Source organism: Corythoichthys intestinalis, chromosome 19, assembly GCF_030265065.1.
Source record: "Corythoichthys intestinalis isolate RoL2023-P3 chromosome 19, ASM3026506v1, whole genome shotgun sequence".
Classification (NCBI taxonomy): domain Eukaryota; kingdom Metazoa; phylum Chordata; class Actinopteri; order Syngnathiformes; family Syngnathidae; genus Corythoichthys; species Corythoichthys intestinalis.
In genome coordinates, this window is record NC_080413.1 from 4131594 (window position 1) to 4143193 (window position 11600).

The window sequence follows — 11600 nt, forward strand, 5'->3', positions numbered from 1 at the left end:
ATTTGGGAGGATCCGGCACCTCTCGTGTATAGAAAATAATAATAATCTAAAAACTAGGGCTGTCAAACGATTAAAATTTTTAATCAAGTTAATCACAGCTTAAAAAGTAATTAAAAATAATTCATCGTAATTAATCGCAGTTCAAACCATCTATAAAATATGCCATATGTTTCTGTAAATTATTGTTGGAATGGAAAGATAAGACACAAGACTGATATATACATTCAACATACTGTACATAAGTTCTGTAATTCTTTATTATAACAATAAATCAACAAGATGGCATTAACATTCTGTTATAGCGATCCATGGATAGAAAGACATGTAGTTCTTAAAAGATAAATGTTCGTACAAGTTATAGAAATGTTATATTAAATCCCATCTTAATGTTTTCATTTTAACAAAATTTGTAAAATTTTCAAACAAAAAAATAAACTAGTAGCTCGCCATTGTTGATGTCAATAATTGCACACAGCTCATGGTGCTGAAGCCCATAAAATCAGTCGCACCCAAGCGCCAACAGAGGGCGACAAAACACCAAAGAACACAAGTAACAAATGGACATGACACTATGCCGTCATTATAATCTGTTTGAGCGGGGCATGTGCGTTAAATGCGTCAAATATTTTAATTTTAAAAAATTAATTACCGCCCATTAACGCGATAATTTTGACAGCCCTAATAAAAACGTTTTTAAAAAATGTAATAAGAAGGAGATGAGTCGTTGATGGCCTTATCCATTTTATTGTGGCTACAATAAGAAAACCATAAACAAAATAACAGCAGACTGCCGCCACATTCGACCGCAAACTTTTGTTTCTCGCCCGTCTCCCCCTCGCTTCTTACTACCTCACAGCTCTCCAGTCCCAGGGTCTCTTAAAGGGACCGTGCATAGTTACGGACGTTACAGTATAAAATAAAATAACAATATGCTAAAATTAATTTATAGAACAAATCCCAAGAATTCCATGTTGTTTATAAAAATCTAATGTCATTTGAAAGAGTCGAAGATATGTTGATGCACTGAAAAGCTGCACCAACAAATCACACCCCTGACAAAAAAAAAACAAACTTTTGTGGAAATTCGTGGCATCTGGTGAGCAAGCAGCCAGGATAAAATGGTATTTCAAAATGCCAAAAAAGACAGTAGTATTGACTGTATTTTTTCAAAAAGAAGGGAGATGGTTCCATACAAGCCAGAAAAGCAGCAACGGCAATGATGGCAGCTGCAGCGATCATGCTAACGGGTGCAGCAGGAGGCTAGCGCCGCAGCAGCTAGCCGGGTTCACGGAAAGCCAGCCAAGCCGGGGCAGGAGGCTGCTACCGTGGCAGCGGCTGATCAAGGTCAGCGCCACCCGGAGTGGGGGCCAGCAGTCAGTGAGGTGGACCACCAACAGCCGTAGCAACAGGCCAGTACCCTTATGGGAAATTCTGGTTTGGGCTGCACAATTTGTAAGGCGGTGGAAAGTTTGGGGCCAGAGAAGACGGGGGGATGAAACCCACAAAAGAATGACTTTGTGTTATTTATTGTAATCTCTGATTTTTTTTTGTTTTGCTTTGTTTTTCAAGTTACACTGTACGTTACTATAAGTCGGTAACACAATTGCCCATGCTTCGCAGCGTATAGCCTAAATAATTGTAAATTGTTGTCATAACATTTATATCATGGATATTATCTGAAATTGAGGCTTGTAAGTCCCACAGCATGGCAGGTGGGTATTTGCGTGTTGTTTTCAGCACCATTTTCTGCGTATGTTCCGGGACCTGGGCCCGTCTTGTCATCCCTGTGCTGTCATCTGTACTTTGCGTTCCGGCACCTTATGATTTACAAATTAAGCATTGCCAAAAGGTGATCGATTATAGGGCTGCAGCTGTCGATGATTTTAGTAGTCGATTAATTCATCAACTAATTAGTTTGAATAATCAAGTTATCGGATTAGGAACGTTTACTGCGTAGCAGAATCAATTTTAGGAGATGTTAAACCAAGGCTTGCAAAGATTGCACTTTTCAAGAACAACTAGCTTAATTCAAAGGCAAAAGTCCGCTATCTTAAATGTTATAAAATACGTTTTTCTGACCATGCTCTGAACAAATCGTTCGAATACATAATCCCCAAAAAAACGGATAATATGCCTATAAACGAAATTACGAATGCATGAAAAATACTAGCTCATGCAAAAACTTACCTTGTTGGTCTGAACAGGGAGCAGCTGGATTCAGCCATGTAAAATAAGTTATGTCATATTCACTTTTCGCATTGCAACGATTAATCGATTAACTTGAGGAATTCGATTAGAAAAAAGCTGCGTATCAAATTTTGCTGCTTCAAGTATTCGTTTAGTTAGAGATGTTGTAATGGTTTGTTTTGAAAGTGTTCACATTTATTATTATTGATTTGGGTGGATATACTGCCCTCTGGTGGGTCACCCTCATAGTTCAAATGGATTGGACGTTTATTAGTGGTAAACTCATCGCAAGATAAAATTGGAATTAACAGATACTGATATTATATTTGTATATTTAAATATTTTGCGGGTATTTTTAAAAATGTATTTTGTGTAGAATTATTGTGTTTATACCTTTTTAAGGTTTTTTAAAATTTCTTTTAACATTCCTTGTTTTTGATCTTATTTTAAAATTATATTTTATTGCATCGTATTTTATTTGGTTTGGTTTATAAAAAATGTTCCATCTTTTTTCAATAGTATTTCAATAGCATTTATTATTTGGATTTTATAAACCTTTAGTTGAGTAGTTGATGTATTTCTATATATTTGTATACATATTTTTTGTTAATCTATTTTTTGGGTTTTTTTTAGATTGTTTTTTTTTTTTGTTCATAATAATTGTTTTTTTTTTTTTTTAAGTTCAATTTTAAAAGATTCTGAACATATTTGTGGTGGTTTTTGACATATTTTTCAAATTTTTGGTTGTTCAAAAATGTATTTATTTTTTTGTATTTTCAATTATTGTTTCATTTTATTAAATATTTTTAAATGTATCTTTATCCGTCTGAAATAAAATATTTAATATTTTTATAAATAGCCCTTGTTAGTTATGTTAGTTAGAGTTATGATATTGTTGTCTGCAATGTTTGTTCAAATATTTATTTGCATTTGAGATTACATCAGGTTTATGGAGTTTTTTTCATCGCATTTTGGTCTTTTGTTCAAAGCAAAGTTAAATTGTATTTTATTACTCTTGTATTTTAACATTTATTTCATTGTTTTAAAAGTGTTTTTTTTTAATAGAGTACATGTATTGAGTGATATTTCATGTTTTTTTTCTTGCACATGCATATGTTTCTATTTTTTCAAGTGTTTTCATGCAGTATACATTTTTATTGAGTGGTATTTCATGTTTTTTTTTTTTTAATGCACAGGCACGTGTCCCACATTTCAGTGTTTTTAGTGAGCCTACCGCACTCCTTCCTCTCTGAAAGGATGTTCCTCACGCGAGTGCGCTCCTCCCACCAGGTCAGTCATATTCGCTCCTCGCCTGGTCATCTGCTAGTTTTTTACGCTAATTTCTTCACTCGCACACTAGCCCACTATCAACTTTCGGGGAAATACCCCACACGGCACGCCAGACGCCGTCCTGCCCGGTCCCCTGACTCATTCCTGATTCTTCACCGCACTGCAGACTTTTTTGTAGACACAATAAGGCAAACCGTCCCTTGAATTTCCTTCCTTCTTTCTTCTTCTTCTCCTTTCGGGATATTAGCAGACGCTCGCCTAGCGCGTCAGTCGACCGGTGCAGACGCTTGCTAATGTTTTCATATATTTCATAAGAGGATGGCAGAATGGGAAGTTGGCAGAGCAAACTGAGATGTTTGCCATTCTTGAAATTACGACCTGCATGCCGACATATTAAAAATAAGTAGGGTTGTTCCGATCATGTTTTTTTGCTCCCAATCCGATCTCGATCGTTTTAGTTTGAGTATCTGCCGATCCCGATATTTCCCGATCCGATTGCTTTTTTTTTTTTTTGCTCCCAATTCAATTCCATTCATTCCCGATAATTTTTCCCGATCATGTACATTTTGGCAATGCATTTAGAAAAAAATGAATAAAACTCGGACGAATATATACATTCAACATACAGTACATAAGTACTGTATTTGTTTATTATGACAATAAATCCTCAAAATGGCATTTACATTATTAACATTCTTTCTGTGAGAGGGATCCACAGATAGAAAGACTTGTGACTTTTTATATTGTGACTAAATATTGCCATCTAGTGTATTTGTTGAGCTTTCAGTAGATGATACTGTAGCCATGCCCAAATGCATGATGGGGAGTGGAACCATGACTGTGCGCAGTGCTACCAATTGATATATCTTCTCTGCGTTGAGAAATAACATAGGGAGAAAAAGATGAACTACTACCTTTCTTCCCCACATTGTGTCCAACGTTATTGTTAATGGTTGAGAGGGGGATTTTAAGGCGTTAGCCAATTAAATAAAGGCTCCAAAGACTGCCTAAATTCACTCTACTCATTTTACACTGCCTTATAGCTCTATATATAGGTAAAACGGCGCCTTTATAGATTGAACGCGACAATGCGTGAATGGGTCGTGCGGCGCATGCGTTAATTGCATTAAATATTTTAACGTGATTAATTTTTAAAAAATAAATTACCGCCGTTAACGCGATAAATTTGACAGTCCTACTTTAAGCCAAAACTAAAGACTCTGGATGAGTGTAAGACATTTTGTCTGTAACGTGAAATACAGTTAGAAAACAATTTAATTAAAAAATATTTATATATTAAAAAAAGGCATGTCCGATATTTTTTTGCCGGTTCCGATACTTTGAAAATGACGTGATCGGACCCGATCGATCGGGACATCTTTGAAAATAAGTACATATAACCAGAATACTACGTATTCAATTCAACAGTGTCGTATACTGGTCTCTCAATGTATCTGCCTGTGAGTGCTTTGTGACGGTGGAGGGATTTAGCTCAGCGGCACCCACTGCTCGGTAGGGAAAGAAACTACAGTGCCAAAAAGTCACAGAAATAGCTCAATTTTTCGCGTGTAATTTTTAAAGGGATAAATGTTAGGATTGGTTCCGATCACGTCATTTTCAAAGTATCGGAATCGGCAAAAAAATATCGGACATGCCTTTTTTTAATATGTATATATTTTTTAATTAAATAGTTTTCTAATTGTATTTAACGTTACAGACAAAATGTCTTACATTCGTCCAGAGTCTTTAGTTTTGGCTTAAAGTAGGGCTGTCAAATTCATCGTGTAAACGGCGGTAATTAATTTTTCAAAAAATTAATCACGTTAAACTATTTAACGCAATTAACGCATGCGCCGCATGACCCACTCACGCATTGTCGCGTTCAATCTATAATGGCGCCGTTTAACCTATATGTATAGAGCTAACAGGCAGCGTAAAATGAGTAGAGAGACGTTTGGCAGGCTTTGGAGCCTCTTTTTAATTGCCTACAGCCTTAAAATCCCTATCTCAACAATTCAATTCAATTCAATTTTATTTGTATAGCCCTCAATCACAACAGAGGTCTCAAAGGACTTTACAGAGGCAATATGATACACAATTAGAAATGAAGCAACAAAGATGAATAGATACAGTTCAAGTCCTGGGTATCCCCTATCCTTAAGACCCTCCATGCCGGCAAGGAAAAACTCCAAAAACTCCAGAGTCAATTGGGAGAAAAATGAGAAACCTTGGGGAGTACCACAGTCAGGAGAGATCCACTCCCAGGACGGATAGACAGGAACCCCAGAACGGCTAATGGAAATTAGCAAGCGAAATTATAGTCCGTAAAAATCCAGTGGAGTAAAGGAGCAAGAAGAGGTCCCTCTAGTCAGATGAGACGGAGGTAGCAGCGAGGACGTCTATCCAGCCAGGGGTCCGGACAGTCAGGAGGCTGCAGCTGAAAAATAGCCCCTCCCCAGAGGGGAGGGGGGAAAGGGGACACCGGGTGACTAGTGATGAAGAGACTAGACAACTAGATATTAACATTGGAAAATAGAAATAAAGTAAGACAAGTGGTAGGTAGAGTAAGAAAAGGAGATAGAACTCAGCGGCTGTACTGCCCCCCAGCATTATAGCTTCTAGTGCAACTTAAACTATGAGTCTATTCCGACTTCAACTAGCCTAACTATAAGCTTTGTCGAATAGGAACGTTTTTAATCTAATCTTAAATGTGCAAACTGTCTCGGCTTCTTTAATACTAGCTGGAAGCTGATTCCATAAAACAGGGGCTTGGTGGCTAAAGGCTCTAGCTCCGACAGTACTTTTATGAACCCTGGGAACTACCAGTAGACCTGCATTCTGAGATCGGAGTGTTCTGTTGGGGCGGTATGGAACCAGAGCATCGGTGAGATAAGATGGCCCCAACCCATTAATGGTCTTAAATGTAAGAAGGAGGATTTTAAATTTAATTCTAAACTCGACTGGAAGCCAGTGAAGTGCCTGGAGCACAGGGGTGATGTGCTCTCTTCTATTGGTTCCTGTTAAAAGTCTTGCTGCTGCGTTTTGGACTAGCTGAAGACCTTTTAGAGAGCTTTTAGGACAAGCTGCAAGTAGGGAGTTACAGTAATCCAATCTCGATGTAACGAACGCGTGAATTAATTTTTCTGCATCGCTTTTAGATAAAATATTTCTAATTTTGGCGATGTTGCGCAGGTGAAAGAAAGCCGTTCTACAGGTTTGTTTAATGTGTGCTTTAAACGATAAGTCAGGGTCAAATAGAATTCCTAGGTTTTTAACTGTGGCGCTGGAGGCTACACTTACATTGTCCAGAGCGACTATCTGGGCAGATAAAGAGTCTCTAACACTTTTCGAGCCTATTATAAGGACTTCTGTCTTTTCAGGGTTAAGTAGAAGATAGTTAGTGCTCATCCAGGTATTTATATCTCGGACGCAGGCGCTTAGTTTTTCTACTTGCCTGACCTGCTCAGGTTTAATTGATAAATACAGTTGTGTGTCGTCAGCGTAACAATGAAAGTTAATGCTATGTTTTCTGATGATGTTACCTAGAGGAAGCATATACAGCGTAAACAAGATGGGCCCGAGGACAGATCCTTGCGGCACACCATAACTAACTCTAGAGTACGATGATGATTGCTGGTTTACATTGACAAACTGGTACCTATTAGATAAATATGATTTAAACCAGCAGAGGGCTGCTCCTCTAATGCCTATGTCACATTCTAATCTCTGCAATAAGATATTATGGTCGATTGTGTCAAAGGCTGCGCTCAGGTCCAGCAGAACCAGGATCGAGACTAATCCAACGTCAGCGGCAAGAAACAAGTCATTAGTTACTTTAACTAATGCGGTTTCAGTGCTATGATGAGCTCGAAAGCCAGACTGGAACTGTTCAAATAAACTATTGTCCTGTAGGTGCTGACAGAGCTGTTTAATTACCACTCTTTCAAGGACTTTGGAGAGAAATGGTAAGTTAGAAATAGGTCTATAATTGGCCAGAATATCAGGATCAAGAGTAGGTTTTTTCAAGAGCGGTTTAATAACTGCATATTTAAAGGACTGCGGCACGTAGCCAGTAACTAATGAGATATTTATTATATTTAAGATAGTGTCAATAGTTAGAGGCAGGGTCTCTTTAAAAAGTTTGGTTGGGATTGGGTCAAGGAGGCACGTTGATGGTTTGGAGGACATTATAATTGAAGTTACATCAATTTGGTCTACAGTGGTAAAGTTATTTAATATTTTAGAGGGGTTTATAGGAGATTCCGAATTCTTTGTCTGCACTTTATCAGACCTAATAATTGGAAGTGATTCATTTATTTTATTTCTAATAGTTGCGATTTTATTGTTAAAAAATTTTAGGAAGTCATCACAGCTAAGGGTGGTTGGGATATAAGGTTCTATTGAGGTGTGACTGTTTGTCAGCCTTGCTACAGTGCTGAACAGAAACCTAGGATTATTTTTGTTTTCCTCTATTAAGGATGAGTAATATCTGGTTTTAGCCGTGCGCAAGGCCTGCTTATATGTCACTAAGCTGTGTTTCCAAGCAGAGAGGGTGTGCTCTGTGTTGGAACGGCGCCAAAGTCTTTCTAATTTACGTGTCGATTGTTTAAGAGAGCGTGTTTCAGCATTATACCAGGGAGATGCTCGTCTCGGCTTGACAAACTTTAATTTGGAGGGAGCGACGACATCTAGGGTGGTACGAAACGTAAACAGAACACGATCAACAAACTCGTCATTAACAGCAAGGCCGGACATCACTCCTTCATAATTAGATGACATGGAGGCAAATATAGGCTGAATTATCTGTTTATACTCTGAAACAGAGTGATCACCTAATGTCCTTTTCATCTGAGTTCTAATCACTGGTGGTGGATTATCTTGAAGCACAAACCGAAAGGTAATTAGAAAATGATCAGACAGTACAGGGTTGTGGGGATGGACACTAAGATCACTAATCTCAGTACCGTAGGTTAAAATCAAGTCCAGGGTGTGCTTGTGACTATGGGTTGGTTTATTTACATTTTGAATGAAGCCAGTCCCATCTAGTAGGTCATTAAAGGCCTTACCAAGGGAGTCACCTTCATCGTCAACATGTATATTAAAATCCCCTACAATTATAATTCTATCCCAGCTTAGCAAAATACTAGATAAAAAGTCAGAGAAATCTAACAAAAACTGTGAGTAGGGACCAGGGGGACGGTAAACCACTATGAACAGAACTGGTTTTTGGTTCTTCCAGTTAGCGTCTATAATTGATAGTGCTAGACTTTCAAAGGAGTTATAAATGTAATTAGCTTTACTTTTTGGGCTCATACCTAAACAAGAGTGTGATATTACTGCCACCCCCCCTCCACGGCCCGTGCTTCTAGCTGTGTGAAAATTCACGTGACTTGGGGGTGTGGATTCATTAAGTCTAACAAAGTCATCCTGCTGAAGCCAAGTTTCAGTCAGGGCCAAAATATGAATATTGTAATCCCCAATTAAGTCATTAACTAACAGAGATTTGGGCGAGATTGACCTGATGTTTAATAATCCGCATCTTATATATTTATTAAGAGCTAATTTATTTTCACTGCTATCAGGGGCTATATGTATTAAATTCTTTGGTCTCGTTCCTATAGTACTCGGTTTTCCCCTGTTCACTATACGAGGCACGGACACAGTCTCTATCTTCTGTCCTGAATTTTGGATTTGTGACAGCTCGGAAAGAGGCGAGTGGTCACTACTAACAGTGTTATGTTTTACACTACAACACTGCGCCCGGGCCCCCACTCTCAAGTGTCACTTTGGGAGACTTAGTATCGTGGGAAGCAATGTGGGGAAGAGAGGTAGAAGTTGATCTTTTCTTAACACCCTATGTTGTTTCCCAACGCAGAGAAGATTTATCAATTGGTGCCGCTACGCACAGTCATGGTTGCACTTCCCATCATGCATTTGGGCAGAACAGTGAAATGGCTACAGTATCATTTACTGAAAGCTCAACAAATACACTAGATGGCAAGATTTAGTCACAATATACAAAGTCACATTTATCCTTTAAGAATTAAAAGTCTTTCTATCCGTGGATCCCTCTCACAGAAAGAATGTTAATAATGTAAATGCCATCTTGAGGATTTATTGTCATAATAAACAAATACAGTACTTATGTACTGTATGTTGAATGTATATATTCGTCCGAGTTTTATTCATTTTTTTCTTAATGCATTGCCAAAATGTATATGATCGGGAAAAATTATCGGGAATGTTTGGAATTGAATCGGGGGCAAAAAAAAAAAAAAGCAATCGGATCGGGAAATATCGGGATCGGCAGATACTCAAACTAAAACGATCGGGATCGGATCGGGAGCAAAAAAACATGATCAGAACAACCCTAGTTATAATAATTTGATATTACAACGCCTCTTAATGTTTTTGTTTTAATCAAATTTGTAAAATTATTTTAAGTGATCGGTCGCCATTCTTGTTGCATTAGGCAAGGCAAGGCAAATTTATTTATATAGCACAATTCAACACAAGGCAATTGAAAGTGCTTTACATCACATGAAGACCATAAAAATCACATTTAAATCAACACAACGTAAAAACCAAGACAAATGATCGCATTTAATCACAGAATAAAAATAAATGAATAAAAATAAAACAAAAATAAAAATAAAGCTAAAACTACTACTAATAATAATCATTGAAATCAGCAATGGAGATAAGCACAAGAGGAATAGAAGGCAGGTAGGTTGAAATATATAGACAGTTATGGATATGCAGTGCCAAACAAAAGTGTTTTTAGCCCTGATTTAAAGGAGCTAACAGTTTGAGCATACTTCAGACGTTCGGGTAACTTGTTCCAGAGGTGAGGAGCATAATAACTAAATGCTGCCTCACCCTGCTTGGTTCTTGTTCTTGGAACATGCAGAAGACCCGTTCCAGACGACCTTAGGGGTCTAGATGTCTCATAGGAATCTAACAAGTCAAGCATGTATTTTGGTCCAAGGCCATTAAGTGTTTTGTAGATGAGCAGTAGTATTTTATAGTCTATCCTTTGACTCACTGGAAGCCAGTGTAGCGATTTCAAAACCGGTGTAATGTGGTCCAGCTTCCTTGTATTTGTGAGGACTCTGGCTGCAGCATTCTGTACTAGCTGCAGCTTCCTGACTGAGTTTTTATCAAGACCTGTAAATATACCGTTGCAGTAGTCCAATCTACTGAAAATGAATGCATGCATAAGTTTTTCCATGTCTTGTTGAGTCAGAAGCCCCTTAATTCTGGTTATATTTTTTAGGTGGTAATAAGTGGATTTAGTGACGGACTTTAGATGGCTATCAAATTTTAGGTCTGAGTCAATAATTACGCCAAGGTTTCTGACTTGATTTGTAGCTGTAAGTGACATTGTGCTAAGTTGGCTGCTTATCTTTGACCTTTCCTTTTTTGGCCCAAAAATGATCACCTCTGTCTTCTCCACATTTAACTGGAGAAAATTCTGGCACATCCATTCATTGATTTGACGAATGCATTTACTCAGGGAGACTAAGGGACTATAATCATGTGGGGACACAGAAATGTACAGTTGTGTGTCATCTGCATAGGCGTGATAGGAGATGTCATACTGTTCCATTATCTGAGCTAACGGAAGCATATAGATGTTAAATAAGAGTGGTCCAAGAATTGACCCTTGAGGGACTCCACACGTGAATTTGGTTCGTTCTGACTGATAGTTTCCAATTGACACAAAGAAATCTCTATCATGTAAATAGGATGTGAACCACTGAAGAATAGTGTCAGTAAGTCCTACCCACTGTTCCAATCTGCTGAGTAGTATGTTGTGATCAACCGTGTCAAATGCGGGGCTGAGATCCAATAGTAGCAGAACAGATGATTTGCCTGCATCAGTATTCCGACGAATATCATTTAGGACTTTGATAAGCACGGTCTCGGTGCTGTGTTGTGGCTGAAATCCAGACTGAAATGAGTTAAAAAGATTGTTTTGCATCATAAAAGTCTGGATCTGTTCAAACACAACCCTTTCGATAATTTTCCCCAGGAATGTCCGATTTGATATTGGCCTGTAATTACTAATGGTTGAGGCATCCAGATTAGGTTTTTTTTAGGAGAGGTTTTATTACTGCAAT